The following is a 15,128-nucleotide window of genomic DNA, read 5'->3' on the forward strand; positions in this document are numbered from 1 at the left end:
GGCACACTCTGGGCCCACGGCTGCTGCTCTGATGTGAGGTGGCAGCCGCTGGGCCATGTGTCTCCTGGCAGGGATGGAAGGGGCTCCCAGAGGTCCTGGGCTAGGCCTCAGGTCCTGGAGAATGTGGCCCCAGGACTGCGAGAGACACAGAGACTAAGGACAGAGTTGGAGGGAAATGCAGAGACCAAGGACAGAGTAAGACAGAGAGACAGACTGCTGTCAAAACTGAGATGGAGACCCAGAGGGAGACCCAGAGCAGGAGAGACAGGGTGGGTGGAGAGTGAGACGCTCCAGAGAGACAGGGAGACACGGGCCATCTGAAGGCGACACCGAGAGCTCCAGAGAGACGTCGATTCACAGCAGCAAAGAGAGATCAAGATGGAGTGGCTAAGAGATAAGAGAAAAAGTTGTGAATGCTCTGAATGCCGCTGAATTGTACACTTTCAATGGTGAATTTTACACTATGTGAATTTTACTACATTAAGAAGAGAGAGACAGAAGGTGGCAAAGAGAGAGAGACAGAGATGGAAGGACAGAGTTCTGGGATCCCGACTCTCTTTGGGACCCTAAGATGGTGGTGGGGGAGGGACCAGGGTGTGAGTCCCTGTGCCAGAGTCCAGGCCTGCAGGGCCCAGTGGGTTTGGGGCCAGTCCCCCTTTCACCGGGTCTGCTCTGGTGCCAAATGTTTGCCCTGATCTGGCAGTGCCTGATTTTGCTTGTGTGGGTTTTGGGATGGGATTTTGAGCCCTTGGCCTGCAGAAAGCATCTGGGAGGTAGCCTGTTCCCTGTGGGTCCCCTTACCAGGCACAGGCTCCAAGGCTGCCAAACCTGGTGAGTGGGGACCCGACGATGACCCATCCGGCCTCTGCTCTGGGTGTGAGAGTTACGGTACTTAACGTTTTGAGCTGAGAGCCTGGGCTGTTCAGGCCTGTTGGGCCCTGTGCTGAGGGCACAACATGGGGTTCTCCATGGCTCCCCACCAACAGCCCAGGGTTAATCTGCCCAAGAGATGAGGAGGCTGGGCTCAGACAGGTCAAGGGCCTTGGTTGAGGTCACAGAGTGGCCACAGGCAGATGTGGAGGTTAGGGAAAGGACAAACCTAGGCTGGAGGCTGGGACCCGGTGCCAGCAGGCCGGGGTATGTGTGGGGGGAGGGGTGTGGGATTCCCCCAGGGCAGGCAGCAGGGGACGGGAGGCGGCCAAGCTGGGCCTCCCTCCTGCCAGTGTTACTCCTAAGCCCCGCAGGCCCTCCCAACGTGCCCGGGGTGGCCCGGCCCATGTTCCCGGCGGGGACACTGAGGCCCAGGCTGGCTGAGGTTCCGGGCCAAAGAACGCTGAGGGCAGCAGGGCGGGGGCTGGGACTCCGCGTTTAGACGGGGCGACGAGGGGGTGCGGCGAGGGGGGCGCGCCACGGGAGAGCGGGGCTCGGAGCGCACGCGCAGCGCGGCCACGTCCGGCCCCGGGTGCGCGGCTGGGCGAGGAGCGTCGGCGCCGGCTCGGCCCCCTCCCCGGCCGCGGCTGAGACCCCGCCCCGGAGGTGGAGGGGGCAGGGCGGGCAGGGGGCCCGGCGCCGGCTCAGCCCGCCCCTCGAGCCGCCCCGCCCCGCCTCGCGCCGCCCCGCGCCGCCGCCGGACTCCCGAGCTCTAGACGCGCCGACGGCGGGGCGGACGGAGTAGCGGACAGACTCGCCCGCCGCGGGACGAGCGGAGCGCAGCGCGGTGAGTGCACGCGGACCTCGGCACGCGCCGCGGGCTCCACGCCCCCGGGCCGGCCGTGCGGACGGCGCCCCGGCGGGCATATGCGACACCCTGGCCGGCGCCCGGCGGGGCGCGAGGTGGCGGAGGGCCCCCACCCGCCCGGGTCCCGCCACCCCATCCCTCTTCCGCGCCCCCCCCACCCCCGCAAGTCCCGAGCCCGGGTCACCGTCCCAGGAGGGAACTGGGCCCTCGGTCGGGCACCGCCGCCGCCGCGCGCTCTCCTCCCCCTCGCGTCCGCCCATCGCAGGCGGCAGAAGTTCCTCAGGCTCCGCAGGGCGGCCCCGCGTCTCCGTCCCGCATCCCCCCTCTAGACCCTTTCGCTCTCACGAATGCCCGGCCCCTCACACTCATCTGTCACACGTCGCCCTTGCGCACGCAGGCTTCACACACACGTGTCTGGCACACGGGCGTCTCCCAGACACGCACGCCTCTGTCAGCCCGCCGTCTGTGAAACGCGTGTGCCTTGTTAACACACACGCGTGTCTGTCACACACACATATGTCTCGCATGTGTTACACACGTGTCTCTCACATCCCTGGGGCGGCAAACAAACCCCCTCCCCCCCCCCACCGTGAATCTTGCACACAGAGTCGTACACGCCAACAACTTAAGAGTCCAGCGGACCCCGGCCCTCCCCTCTGGGCGGGCACAGCCCTCCGTGCCGTCCTGAGCCCGGTGGGCCCCGAGTCGGGCCGGGGGAGGCTCTGGGCTGAGGCTCCCTTAGGGTGTGGGGAGCACAGGCAGGGGACTCAGTAGGCAGGGGTGGCCCTGACTCCGGGGACCTCCCCATTCCTCATCACCCCCTGCCCCCCTGTATCCTCTCCCCCTTCCCACTCTCCCTGCAGGGGTGCCCTCCCTCCCTCTGGTGTCACAAGGTCTCACCCCACCTCGGTTTGTGACCACCACTTGGGCGGGTCCGAGCCAGCAGGTGTCGCCGTGACAGGCCAGAAATGGAAAGAAAATTTGGGTGGTGGTCATCATCCAGAGCCCCTTGAGTAAGGGTGCCCGTCCAGGGCCCTGCCTGAGCAAGTCCTGATGCCTGGTCCTGGCATGTGTTTGTGGCCGAATCATTGGGGCTCTGAGCCTCACCTTCCCCACGTGCAAATGGGGGTGACGATCCCCGCCAGGAGGAAGGGAGGGCCCGGGAACGACTGCCCCCAGCCTCCCCTCTTGGCGTCCAGCGCCCGCCCGTGTTAAGAGGCGTGGGCAGGGGAGGGATGAAGTCAAAGGCTGTTACCTCCTGCAGGCGCAAACTTGCCAGCCCCTACCGCAGCTGGCTGTGCATGTTTTGTTTGGCTCTTACCATGTTGTTATTATTTTTAAAAAGTTAATTAGCTGCCAACATTTACAAATTGGCAGCTTTCACATATAAGTCCGGATTTCCGTCTTCTGAAAAATCACAAGGTCTGGAGCTCAGGACTCACATCCCTGCGAGGTGCCCTTGGCTAGTGCTGCTTTTCTGCTGCCCCTGGGCTGGGGCAGGGGAACCATTTGGCCGCAGTTCCCACCCGGCCTGCGTAGACCTCTGTGTCGGCTGTGCCTGCTGTGTAAACTGGGCTGTTTTTGCAGCAGTGCCCACCCCGAAGTGGCCCTAGGGTAGGCCCCTCGCCCATGGCTGGGGAAGCCTTGAGTGAGCCTTGTATGGCCTTAGTGGTGGGAGCCATGAGGGGACCTGGACCGCGGGGCCTCTTTGTGACGGTGGCCGGCACTGTCTGCTGGGCTCTGGGGGTGGGGGCTGGGGTCCCTGTGGGAGGGAGGCAGGGATCTCAGAGCCAGGCCTCGTCCTTAGCTTTTCTCCCCAGATCCCATCCATGATCCTGCAAGGTCGCAGTCTTCCCCCTTTTGAAAGATGGGGAGACTGAGGCCCAGGAAGGGTCTCCCAGCAAACAAAGGGCACAGCTGGGGTTTCAACCCAGGTTTTTCTGACTCTAAAACCAAGCTCTTTGCCAGCCTTTCAGTGAGTCCACGAGGGGAGGGACTTGGTCTCATTGACCCTGGGCCAATTCCCTAAACCACGTTCACACCTGACAGGCAGTAGGTGCTTAGTAAACGCTTGTGGGAGGACTGAGGGCAGTGAAGCCGCCTTCTCAGCAGGGGTCAGCGTGGAGCTCAATTCAGGGCCTAAGGTGACAGTCTCACATGACCTAGAGGACCACTGCGGTTCCATTTGATCGGCCCGAAAGCCCAGCACACTTTCCTGCTCTGCTCTCGAGTGACTGTGACCCCAAGACCACTGTAGTGAAGACCCCCAGTCCCTGCAGGGCCTCAGGAGGACCACGGTGTGTTCTGTTGGGCGTCAGAATTCTGTGTTTGCCTTGCACGTGGGGCTGTGGGTGGGAGCATTTTTTCCTTCACTCCCTGGCTGGCCTTGGTGGAGGAGGCGCCCTGCAGGGAGGGACTGGGCCGAGGGACAGGCCCAGCTCCCGCCCGCTCCTTGGTGGCCTCTTGCTGGGTGGCGTGGGATGGGGCAGCTGCTAAATTATTTTAAGTCCTGGTTCCTGTGACTCTGCTCTGTTTACCATGTGTATGCGGCTGAATTCATGGGATCTGAATGTCCCTGTGATGTGTGACCTCCTGGACGTTTGTTGACTGACTGAACGAGGACCAGCCCTATCGGCGGCACACGGGACTTGGGGATGGTGGGCAGCCCCTGGCCTCATCCGTGTACCTCCTCGAGGTTTTCGTTCCTGCTGGGGAGGAAGGTGCTGGGTCTGGCCACACAGGTGGTGCAGAGGGTCTCTCCCTCCCGTCAGTGAGCCTCAGTCTTCCCTTCTGTAAAGTGGGTGCTGTCTGATTGCTTTCTGGGGCTCACAGTACTGAAGTGCGTGTTGGGGATGGGAGCCGGGGGTCTGTTGCCTAGGAGGTAGGTGGTGTATCCCCTCTCTGGCTTCTTGATCTCTGAGCACCCGCCTCCCCACCAACTGAAGGCCCTGCCCTGGGATGTAGTTCCAGCTTGCAGTGGGCAACCCAATCCAGACGGGAGGGCAGGGCCCTCTGAGAAGGGGATCTCTGAGCTGAGATGGGAGGGTGTGGGCAGAGGGTACAGCTGGTGCAAAGAAAGGACTTTCGGTGGGGCCTGGCTTGGTGTGTGCGAGGGACAGGAAGGGAGGAGGCAGGAGCGGGTGGGGGAGGGCAGGGGGGAGGAGGAGAGGGGTGGGGCAGGACATTTGAAAGCTATGGAGAAGTTTCTCTCCAGGGAGCAATGAGATCTGATACCCATTTTAAGAGACCCTCCCTAGCTGCAGGATCTAGAGGCTGTGGGCCTCTCAATGAGGATGTTGGCAGGAGTGTGGAGGCCCTGTCCCGGGCCCTGTGCCGCAGGGCAGGTCTCAGCCTCGAGAAGCCACAGGCAGGTGGGGAAGCAGGGCTGTGGACACACTTGAGATCCAGGGTGATATGTGCTGGTCAAATAGATGTTGGTGCAGCCATACAATGGGATACTACGCAGCTGTAAGAAATGAGGAGGCTCTGATCTTTAAGATCTGTTGAGAGAGGAAAACAAGGTGCTGAATAGTGTGTAAAATACGCTGCCTCTTGTGTCAAATCAGATGTAAATCCACGTTTGCTTATAGGCTCATAGGCAAACACTGAGAGGAAGCCCTGGGGGGTTGCAGTGGTTACCTGTGGTTACCTGGAGGGCGTGTGCAGGTGGAGGACAAGGGTGCAAGGTGAGGTGACACTCCCGTTGTGTGCCTTCTTATATTTTCTGGATTTTGAGCCGTACCACTGTATTGCCTGTTCAAATATTACATTAAATTCAAAAGCAGTTAAGCAGGTGGTGGGTGACTGTTCATTTGTGAGTTTTAAGTGCAGTGTTTAAGGATGGGTTTTAAGTTCCCTTTCCCGACCTTGTTGTTGAACAGACTGACTTCTTCCTGGCGTGGTATACAAAGGTTTCCACTGTGATTAAAATTAGATGGGAACAAAGTCACTTTTTTGCACAGTTTGGCAATCGGACAAAAGAAAAAATGCCCCCTTTTTGTCTTCCCCCTTTTCCTGTGGGTGTTTCCTTCTGCTGATTTGACTGCTGGCTTTTTCTGGGGTGGGCACCACAGCAGTTAGCATCCCATCCTCAGCCTGTTTCCACAGCCCGCCTACCAGCCGGACCGGAGCTTAACGACAGGTCCAGACCCCCGGGGGTCTGTGCAGGTGGCAGCTGGGCACAGGGAAGTCCCTGCTTTGGACACCTGCCAAGCTCAGATCGCACCTCTGCCACTCATAGGCCATGCTTCCTTCGGGCCAGTGACCTTTTCTGAGCCTCAGTTTCCTCATCTGTCAAATGGGTGTCGTAACCCCTCTCTTAGGGTTGTTGGAAGGAGGAAGTAAGTGATACCTACCAGGGTGCTGGTCACTGTTCTTGGGATAAAGCAGTACCAATACGACCTCCACTGCCCCCACAGAGCTTGCTTTCTGTGGGGAGATGCAGACGGATGCTCACCGTAATGTCAGAGCTGGCCGTGTGCGCCTGGGCTAAAAAGCAGATGGAGCTGGCTGAGACCAGGGTGCGGGTGGGGCTGCTTTAGGTAGGGCGTCGGAGGAGGCCCGTGGAGTACGGACACTCAGGCAGAGGGCACAGCACGTGCAAATGACCTGGAGCAGCTGGAGGACAGGACCCCTGTGAGCAAGGAGGGTGGTCAGATCTGGGGGTACAGGAGGGCTTTCAGTTTTATCTTGGGTGTGGTGAGGATTCAGCTCGGGGAGGGGTGAGGTCTTCCTGGGATTTTCAGGTTCCCTCCACTCCCCACCCCAGCTGCTGGGAGGGGAGCAGGCCGGAGGGTGGCGGCAGCCTGGGGCCTTGATCCGGGCCTCGTGGGGCAGCGGGAGTGGAGCGCAGCCTCCCTCCTCGAGGGTGGGCAACCCTGGGCAGGGGCTGTGTGGGGGTAGCTGGGAGAGGCTGGCAGGACTCGGGGTTCCTTCCACATCAGGGGCCTTGGTCCCTCTCCTTGCCCACAGCACTCATAAGAGCCTCTGGTGTGGGCCGGCCCGTGGTCCCTCCCTGGCCCTCCTGAGGACCCCAGAGACCCATGTAGGCAGTTCTGAAATGCTTCAGTCACGGCTGTCCTGGAGGAGAGCACAGAGGCTCTGGGAGCCTAGGCATGGTCAGGGAGGGCTCCCTGGAGGGGGCGATACTGGCACTGTGATGTGAAGGTTGAGGGGTGGACAGTGGAAGGTGGATTGGAGGAGGGGGGAAGTAAGGCTGGCCTCGTGCACTGGACCAGACATGGAGGACCTCGTGTCCTGCTCTGAGGGTGGCAGATGGGCAGCCTCGGGGTGTTTCCGAGCAGGGGAGGGGCATGGCCAGAGGGCTGGAGGGGCCCTCTGGCAGCCCAGGTGTTGGGGGGGGAGTGGAGGGGCAAGCCGGCAGGCAGGAGGCCCGAGCGGGTGGGTGACGGCAGGGAAACAGGCTCAGAGGGGGTGGGCGTGACTGCAGCTGCACAGCAAGTGAGGAGGAGGGGCTGGGCGGGAGCTCCGTCTGTCCACCTCGAGGTCCTGCCCCGGGCTGGCCGGCCCTGGATTGCGGGGTACTGTGGCACGTACGCACCACTAATTCCTCTCCTTTGGGCTGGTCCCTTCCTGGGGCCCCTCTGGGGTCAAGCCATGCGTCATTTTGCCCCATTGTCCTCAGTGTTGTTGGAATTTGGAAACATTGCAAAAACGCCTCTGTCTTCTCATATATGGAGATTATTGCAAAGAAAGTGCCGGTTTGGGGAAGGGTTATTTCCTTCCTCGAGGGTGGGGAGCCTGGCTTTTCGGTGTGTGGGGGCTATAATGTGGGCGGCCACGGCGACCCCACCCGGGTCAGTGTTGGTGAAGAAGTGGTGCTGCCTGCCTGCCTGTCTGCTGGGGGTGCGGGTGCGGCCGGGGGATGGGGGGAGCGTCGAGAGCCTCCGCGTGGCCGAGAGGGTGGCGGCCGCGGGCGCCCATGTGCCCGGGAGTGGATGGCTGCCTGCGGCCACGGGAGGCTTTTGTCTTCAAGCAGACCCTGCTGGCCTCAGGCCACCTCACCTCCCAGGGCCTCAGTTTCCTCATCTGCGCACTGGGGACAGCCCTCCTGGTTCTGCTGTGATTTGGTGCACAGGAATGGCCTGAAGCGTGGGAAGACGGTTCTGAGGGGCTGGGTGAAGGTGGGGTGAGGACCCCGCCAGGCCAGGGAGGCACCTGCCTGGGCCCAGATGATGGGGGCCTTGGCTTCTCCATCTGTAACATGGGCCTGGTGGTGGTGCCCGCCTAGGAGGGTCCTGTGGAAAGCCCCCAGCGCGGCTCTTGGCACGTATACAGTGCTTAGTTAACACGTGTTAGCTCGGTTCTGTCGAGGGTCATGCCCCCCTTCTCCGTGATCACTGAGATGCCATCGTCTGCATCAGGGCTGGCCCTGGACCTTGTGCTCCGGGCTCACCCATTGTTGATAAGCCTCCCAGAGTTCTTCCTGCCTCAGCCTGGGTCTCTCATCCAGCTGTCTCTGCGATCACCAAGTGAGCTTTTGGCGCTCCAGAAAATTCTGTTCTTAGAGTCTTCCCACAATGGTCTTGACACACTTGCAAAACCACACGGTACCCTCCTTGACCTGAAACACACACAGGCGCCTGTAAACACACACACGCACACACATGTTCTCTTTCAAGACCACCATGCTTCACTCTGGTTTCCACGTCAACTTCCCGAGTCCTCAGGAGCTGAGAGATTAGCCATCCTCCTGGGGGTTCAGTGCTGGCCGAGCTCCCTCATCTGGCCCCCTGCATATCCTCAGAGCAGATGAATTCACGTGTTGTCCGAACATGGGCACTGCATAGGGGGTCTTGTGCCCTTTCTTGGCAAAAAAAAAAAAAAAAAAAAAAAGCCAGGGCATGTTGGCTTCCGCATGTGCTCAAGCGACCATTAGCACGATGCCATCAAGTTTTCTGCTGGATTGCCCCCACCTCCTGTGTCTTTACATTATAGTTAATAGATTTTAAATAATTCCTCCCCTGTTTTACTTACACTTATACTAAAAGGAGGCCGTTTTTCACAACTGTAGATAGAATCAGGATCACTCGCTCTAAATCAGCAATACCCGTGAGAACAAAGATGACGGCCCCAGTGCAGGACTAAACCCAGCCCCTGCCGTTCCCTGCCTCTGTTGGCCTTAAGCCCAGTGCTCCTGTCCCCTCTGTGCTATGAAGGAAGGTTGGCAAGGGTCAGGGAGGTGTTCGCTCCACACAGAGTTCTCTGCCATCCTGACTGCGTAAGAGGATAAAGGGGGATGGATGCTTACTCACCACGGGGCCGCTGGTACCTCTGCCTTCTCCCTGAGGTCTTACCTCACCCCGAGAGGTCAGCTCTAGCCCGACTGGGAGAGGACCCTCTAGCTGGTCATTACACACCTTGCATCTTCTGGGGATCCCTTCCTGCTTTCTGGGCCCCCCTTGGCACATTTCCTGCTGGGCGGGGCCATGAGAGGAGGCTGCTGTCCCTCCAACAGAGGTGTCTTCTCTGAGACTAAGTTCCTGGTTCTCAGGTAGCGGCTGGTCCCCATTCCCACGTGGGGGCTGGGGTGTCCCCTACACCCCAGCTCTGTGCCCTTCTGGCTGCCTGGGCAGAGCCCTGGAGGGTAAAGTCAGCTTAGCCTGGGCCGTCCTGCGGCCTGGGGTCCATGCTAGTGGGGGACAGGCTGGAGCTCAGGGCCAGGGCTCCAGTGCCGGGAAAAGAGGGCGATGGCGCCTGGCAAGGTGAGGCTGGGCCCAGTCCAGGGAGGAGGTGGGGGACTAGGCCTGGCCAGATGGGAGGGTGCCTTGTAAACTGTAAAGTTCTGCGCCCAGCTGAGCAGTCATTAATGTTACTTCTTGCGGTCACGCCACTGACACCACAGTAACGGCCGGTCAGGCCCTACTTAGCCACGGACCTGGTGTGGAGGAAAGTTTGCCCCAGTCCTCGTACCATCCCCCCACCTAACGTGTTTTCTTTCCTTTTTTTAAATTTTATTTATTTATTTTTGGCTGTGTTGGGTGTTCGTTGCTAAGCGCGGGCTTTCTCTAGTTGCGGCGAGCGGGGGCTGCTCTTCGTTGCGGTGCGCGAGCTTCTCATTGTGGTGGCTTCTCTTGTTGTGGAGCACGGGCTCTAGGCGCGTGGGCTTCAGTAGTTGTGGCACGTGGGCTCAGAAGTTGTGGCTCACGGTCTCTAGAGCTCAGGCTCAGTAGCTGTGGCACACGGGCTCAGTTGCTCCGCAGGAGGTGGGGTCTTCCCGGACCAGGGCTCGAACCCGTGTCCCCTGCATTGGCAGGTGGACTCCCAACCACTGTGCCACCAGTCCCCTAACGTGTTTTCTGAGTGCCCAACCTTACACTCTCACAAGTGACAGAGAATTGTTTAAGGATTGGCTGGGGATGGAAAGGTTGTGGTGACATCACCTGCCTGTCCCCAAGGCAGGACATGCCTGACCCAGGTACACCCTCTCGGCGTGGCTGTGGCTTCCCATGCGTGGGGTGGGAGGAGTGACCCTTCCTTGGCCCCAGACCCTGGGGGATCCCACAGGGATGGTGGAGCCTGAGCACATGGCCAGGTAGCCCACCATGACCTGGGCTCAGACCCCCATAGTGCTCTCCCTGCTCCTGGCGTCAGGAGGGGCCTTCCCATCGCTGTGGGGGAGGGTCTCCCTCATGTGGGCTTATCTGTGTCTGAGGGGGTCCCTGCATGGTCAGTGCAGGGCTGGGGACTCCATGCCACCAAGGCTGCCTCACGCCCCATCTTTTTTTGTCTCTGCTTTTCTCTGTGAGTCTGGGTGATTCTCTCAAAATGACTTAAATGTGCCCACCCTCAACTCACAGTTTCTTCCCGCCAGAGATGGTCTTTGTTTTCTTCTAGTTGCAGTTCAAAATCCTGGGGAAGAGCTCTGTTTGGCCCAGTTTGGGGTGGGGGAGCTCTGGCTGGCTGAGCTGAGGGTGAAGAACTCTGATTGGCTCAGTTTGTTGGGGGAGAGCTCTGATTGGTCCAGCTTGGGCAAACCTCCACTCTGGGCCAGTCAGTCGGCTGTGGCTAGGGGTGGGGTCACTTAGTCCTGACAGTGACTGTAGCTCCAGCTGGTCCCCGAGGATGGGCATTGAATGAGCCCGGCTGCCACCCCAGGAGGTGTCCACTGCAGGGGCAAAGTTCAGTAACTCCAGAGACTCAGATGTTCTAGGAATCTCATCGGTGACACATACAACACAGTTGTTCCTCTTGCTTCCTCATCACAGCTGTCAGGAGTGTTCTGGTTGCAGGTGACAGAAAGTACGACTTAAGCAAAAATGTCATGGGACTAAAATGTACAACGGCTGGCTTCCGGCCTGGCTGTATCTGTGGGCTCTAGAGACGCCGTGGGGCCTCTGTCTCCATCCTCCATGTTGGTTATTCTCCGGCGGGCTCTGCCATGTGGCAGTCGGGTGGCCCAGCAGCTCCAGGCTCCCTCCCTTCGGCCCAGGGGCTTCCCCGTGGGCCCGCGCAACTGGGTTACAGGACCATCCCTCACCAGTCATTGTGAAGGAGGAAGGAGCCTCTGATGGGCCTTTCTGTGGGCCACGTAGCCTGAAGAGTGGGAAAGTTGGGGTTCTCCTACCAGGAGGAGGAGGCAGAGAGCCGCACAGCATCGCCAGCCTGCTCTCCATAAATGGCCCCCACATTTCCTTCCCCGTCCCCATCTCACGTGGTGGACCCATCCCGAGGGAACGTGAGGATGTCCCAGTGTGAGTAGAGGCAGCTCTTCACCACCTGGGGTAGTTCCTGTTAGAATGGGGAGTTGGAGGTTGGGGTTGGCACTGCGGGGTCCTGGCCTCCAGCCCAGCCACACTTAAGTCCACGTGGTCGGGAACTCCATGTACAGAGCGCAGGGAGGTCAAAAAAGGCAGCCATGAACTCTGAGGAAAGGTTTCCCTGAAGAGGGAATACTGAGCTGGGTTTTTAGGGATGGACAGGAGTTTGCTCAGGGGCAGAGGGTGTGCCTGGCAGAGGGAACAGAGGGACGGGCAGACTTGAGGAGCTGTGAAGGATTCAGAGGACCCAGGGCAGGTCATTTATTTTTTATATTGACTGCGTATTGAATGCCTGTTGTTTGCCCGGTGAGGGGCTGGGGTCTTTACGTCCCCGCCGTGAGTCCTCCCCGTGTTGCTGGGAGGCCGTTGTGATTGGGCCTGTGAGCAGACGGGAGTGTGTCTGTTCCGGGGTCATGTGCTGTGAGCCGCCCGGCAGCCTGGGGGGAGCTGGGTTCACATTTGAACCCTGACCTCTGGGACCCAGGGCTTGATCTCACTTGCTGCCCATCTCTGCTCTGGCTGGGGCGGCTGACGGCCTCGGGGGCCCTACGGTCATGCCGCAGCCTGGGCTAGACCCTGCGGTTGGCTGCACATCAGCTGCCCTGCTGGCAGCCTTGAGAAATTCCTAAATTTCAGGGCCATGCAAATGAATAGGGGCGCTGGCCCGGCAAAGGCGCGAGAGAGTTGCAGAGCTTCCCTGGCGGAGCAGCGTCCCACGCCTCTGTGAGGCTCAGAGGAGGACACCCGAGCTGGGGCTTCTGTCTGAAGGGTGGACAGTGGTGGTTATGGTGCGAGGCTCCCAGCTCAGCCCCTGACTTGCCAGGGGGCCTCAGGCAAGTTTTTCTCCGTCTTTGAAGGCCCTACGGGGATGAGTGTTGGTGACGCTCACATTTATAACTCATCTCATGTCCTGTGTCAGCCCTGTGCTGGGGCCGTACAAGTTAATCAATCCACCCATCCCCACCCTGCCACCCACCAAAAGCATCTGAGTGCCCATGTGGGCCAGACCCCGGGTCAGGGCTGAGCAGGAGAGCAGAGTCCCTGCCTCAGTCTCGTCCGTGTGAGATGTCAGCTCCTAGCGTGGGGAGGGAACCTGCCAGCCTCAGCCCCAGTGATCATCCCGTCTGCTTAGAGAGAAGGTGGTAGCAGAATGCGCCTCCCAGGGCGCTGCGTGAGCCTCGCTGAGGGGTTGTTGGCAGGGCTGCCTGCGCTGAGGCCGGACAGGACACGGGATGCCTTAAGCGCTGACGGGCTCCAGTGCAGCTGTGAACCCGGCGGGAGCAGGAAGCAAGTCCTGGATTCTAGGACGCAGCGTGGTCTGGGCAGAAGGTCAGGGTCAGGGGCTTCGGGGACTAGGGACCCCCTGCCCCTGCTGGGGCTGGAGAAGGGACAGGACCCACCAGGTAAGGGCAGTCCAGCATGCATGTGCATGCACACGCAGGCTCACCCCCACACACACACACACACACTCACACAACATACATGCCTAAACACGCCTCACGTGCACACACCTGCCCACACTCACACAGACTTAGATTTCACATACACACAGATGCACTTACACACCCAAACTCCCCCCCACCCCTCGGCCCCCCAGCACTCACACAGACCCGCACATACACGCACCTCTCATGCAGGGACCCTTGGTCTTTCAGCTTCCCTTGAAAACACATCTTGTATCCAAAGGAGAAGGAAAAGAGAAAGCAGGAGACGGTTTGCGTGAGCTCAGAGGTAGGGTGAGGACGGGGTCCGGGCCCCGCCCTGGGGACTCCTTCACCTCCTGGAGCGGTTTCTTAGTGTAGATGGAGCCCTGGACTCAACTCCAGGATCTGGAGAAGGAGTGTGAAGGGGCCATGCCATGGTTTGGGAGGCTCTGGAGGAGGGTTGGACCCGAAAGTTTATCTCCCACCTTTGTCTTCCTTTCAGGGGAGGAATTAAATCCCCCAAAGGCCAGTTTATTCTGTGAGAGGGGTGACGGGTAAACCCATGCTCGGTGCCTGGTACGGAGGGGCCCCTCCCGTAGGGACCGAGTAGATGGTCCCCTTTACCAGGAGAAGCTTACTTTTCTCAGAGCTTTTAATCACAAAATGTTGACGTTTATTGACTAGCATCTGCTGAACTGATCACGTAGATTTGTCTTTAGTGAGTTGCATTGATTTGTTGGTATTGCACTACAGTTAACATTCCTGAGGTAAACCCTATTTGGACACAGTGTATTATTATTCCTGTAATATGCTGCTGGGTTCAATTTTCTGCTATTTTACTTCGGGCTTGGCAGCTAGATTCATAAGTGAGACTGGCCTATACCTTCCTCTTGTAGAACCACATCTGCTTTTGGTATCAGGACTTTCCTAGTCGCATAAAATGGGAGGAGGAGCCACCTTCCTTTTTCTAGGCGTTGGAACAGTTTTTTAATAGGGTGGGAAATATTGTCACCTCTGACTGTACCATGTCTTGGGTTGGCCTCTGTAGATACTTTTAAATTTCATCCCACAGCGCCCTGTGAGGGGAACGTGATGCTTCTCGTTGAACAGACGGGGAAGGTGAGGCTCAGACAGCCGGAGCCTCTGCTCTGTGGTCAGACAGCAGGTGGCGGCTCTGCTGGGCTGTGAGCGCAGGCCAGTCTGACTCTCCCTGGGCCTGTACTTTTCACGCTGCTCACCACGGGCAAGGATCGTCTGAGTTGCTGGCCTGCAGGAGAGCTGTTGCCCTTGCTCTGGGTTTTCCAGGGAGGCTGGGAAGAGCACTGATGGAGCATCAGGGGAACTTTCCTCGCTCTGCTCACCATCCGCTGGCCCACCCACCGTCCACGCATCCGCTTGTCCGCTTGTCCACTACCTGCCCAGTTGGCCGGCCGTCCTTCAGCCATTTGTCCCCATGCTGATGCACCCACCATTAACCCACCTTCCCATCCACGCCTCCTCCATCTCCTCACCCATCTTTCCACCCACCCACCTGCCCCTCTATTAGACATTTATCCACAGGCTGGTTACTCATCCAGCCACTTTTCCACCTTCCCATCCATCTGTCCTCCATCTGCCATCCATTCCCTCACCATTTATCCATGATGGGACCACCATCCATCTGACACCCAATCGTCTCTTCATCAACGATCCATCCACATACCAATTCACTTAACCATCCGCTAGTCCACCTTCTCCTCCATCTGTCTTCCACGTGATACCCACCCACTCATCTGTCCACTCATCCATGCATCCATGCATCCATCACATCCAGTCACCCATTCATCCATCTCCCTGCCCTTGGGGCTTGGCCTTAAGGTGGGGGGTAGGGTTTGGGTGTGGAGAGATTGAGGAGGGAGGGCACCCTGGTTTGGGACAATGATACAAACCAAGATCAGGAGTTGGGAACCAGAGTCTTCGAGGTTAGCAGGAATTGGGTGTATGGAGGGCGACCGAGGGAAATGGAAAGAAAAGGTGGGAGGGGAAGATAGGTGGGAGCTAGATGGTGAAGGACTTAGAATGCCACCCTTAGGGGTTTTCACTTTATCCTTGGTCCAAGGGTATTCAACCGGGGTCCATGAGTGAGTTCCAGGGAGTCTGTAAGACCCCTAAAATGACAGGCAACAATTTTTTTTATATATAAGCCCA

The 15,128-nt window shown here is 59.0% G+C and overlaps 1 protein-coding gene across 3 annotated transcripts in view; it reads left to right on the forward strand.

Annotated features, from left to right (window-relative positions):
- Positions 1-1,607: 1,607 nt before the first annotated feature.
- The window catches only part of FBLN2 (fibulin 2), a 76,177-nt gene continuing 62,656 nt past the window's right edge, over positions 1,608-15,128 (forward strand). For all 3 annotated transcript variants that reach the window (XM_082637367.1, XM_082637368.1, XM_082637369.1), the window contains exon 1: positions 1,608-1,717. The gene's annotated coding sequence lies outside the window, so the exon portion shown is untranslated. The remainder of the gene's footprint in view (positions 1,718-15,128) is intronic.

The sequence above is a fragment of the Mesoplodon mirus genome, assembly GCF_964341445.2.
Source record: "Mesoplodon mirus genome assembly, chromosome: 12".
NCBI lineage: Eukaryota > Metazoa > Chordata > Mammalia > Artiodactyla > Ziphiidae > Mesoplodon > Mesoplodon mirus.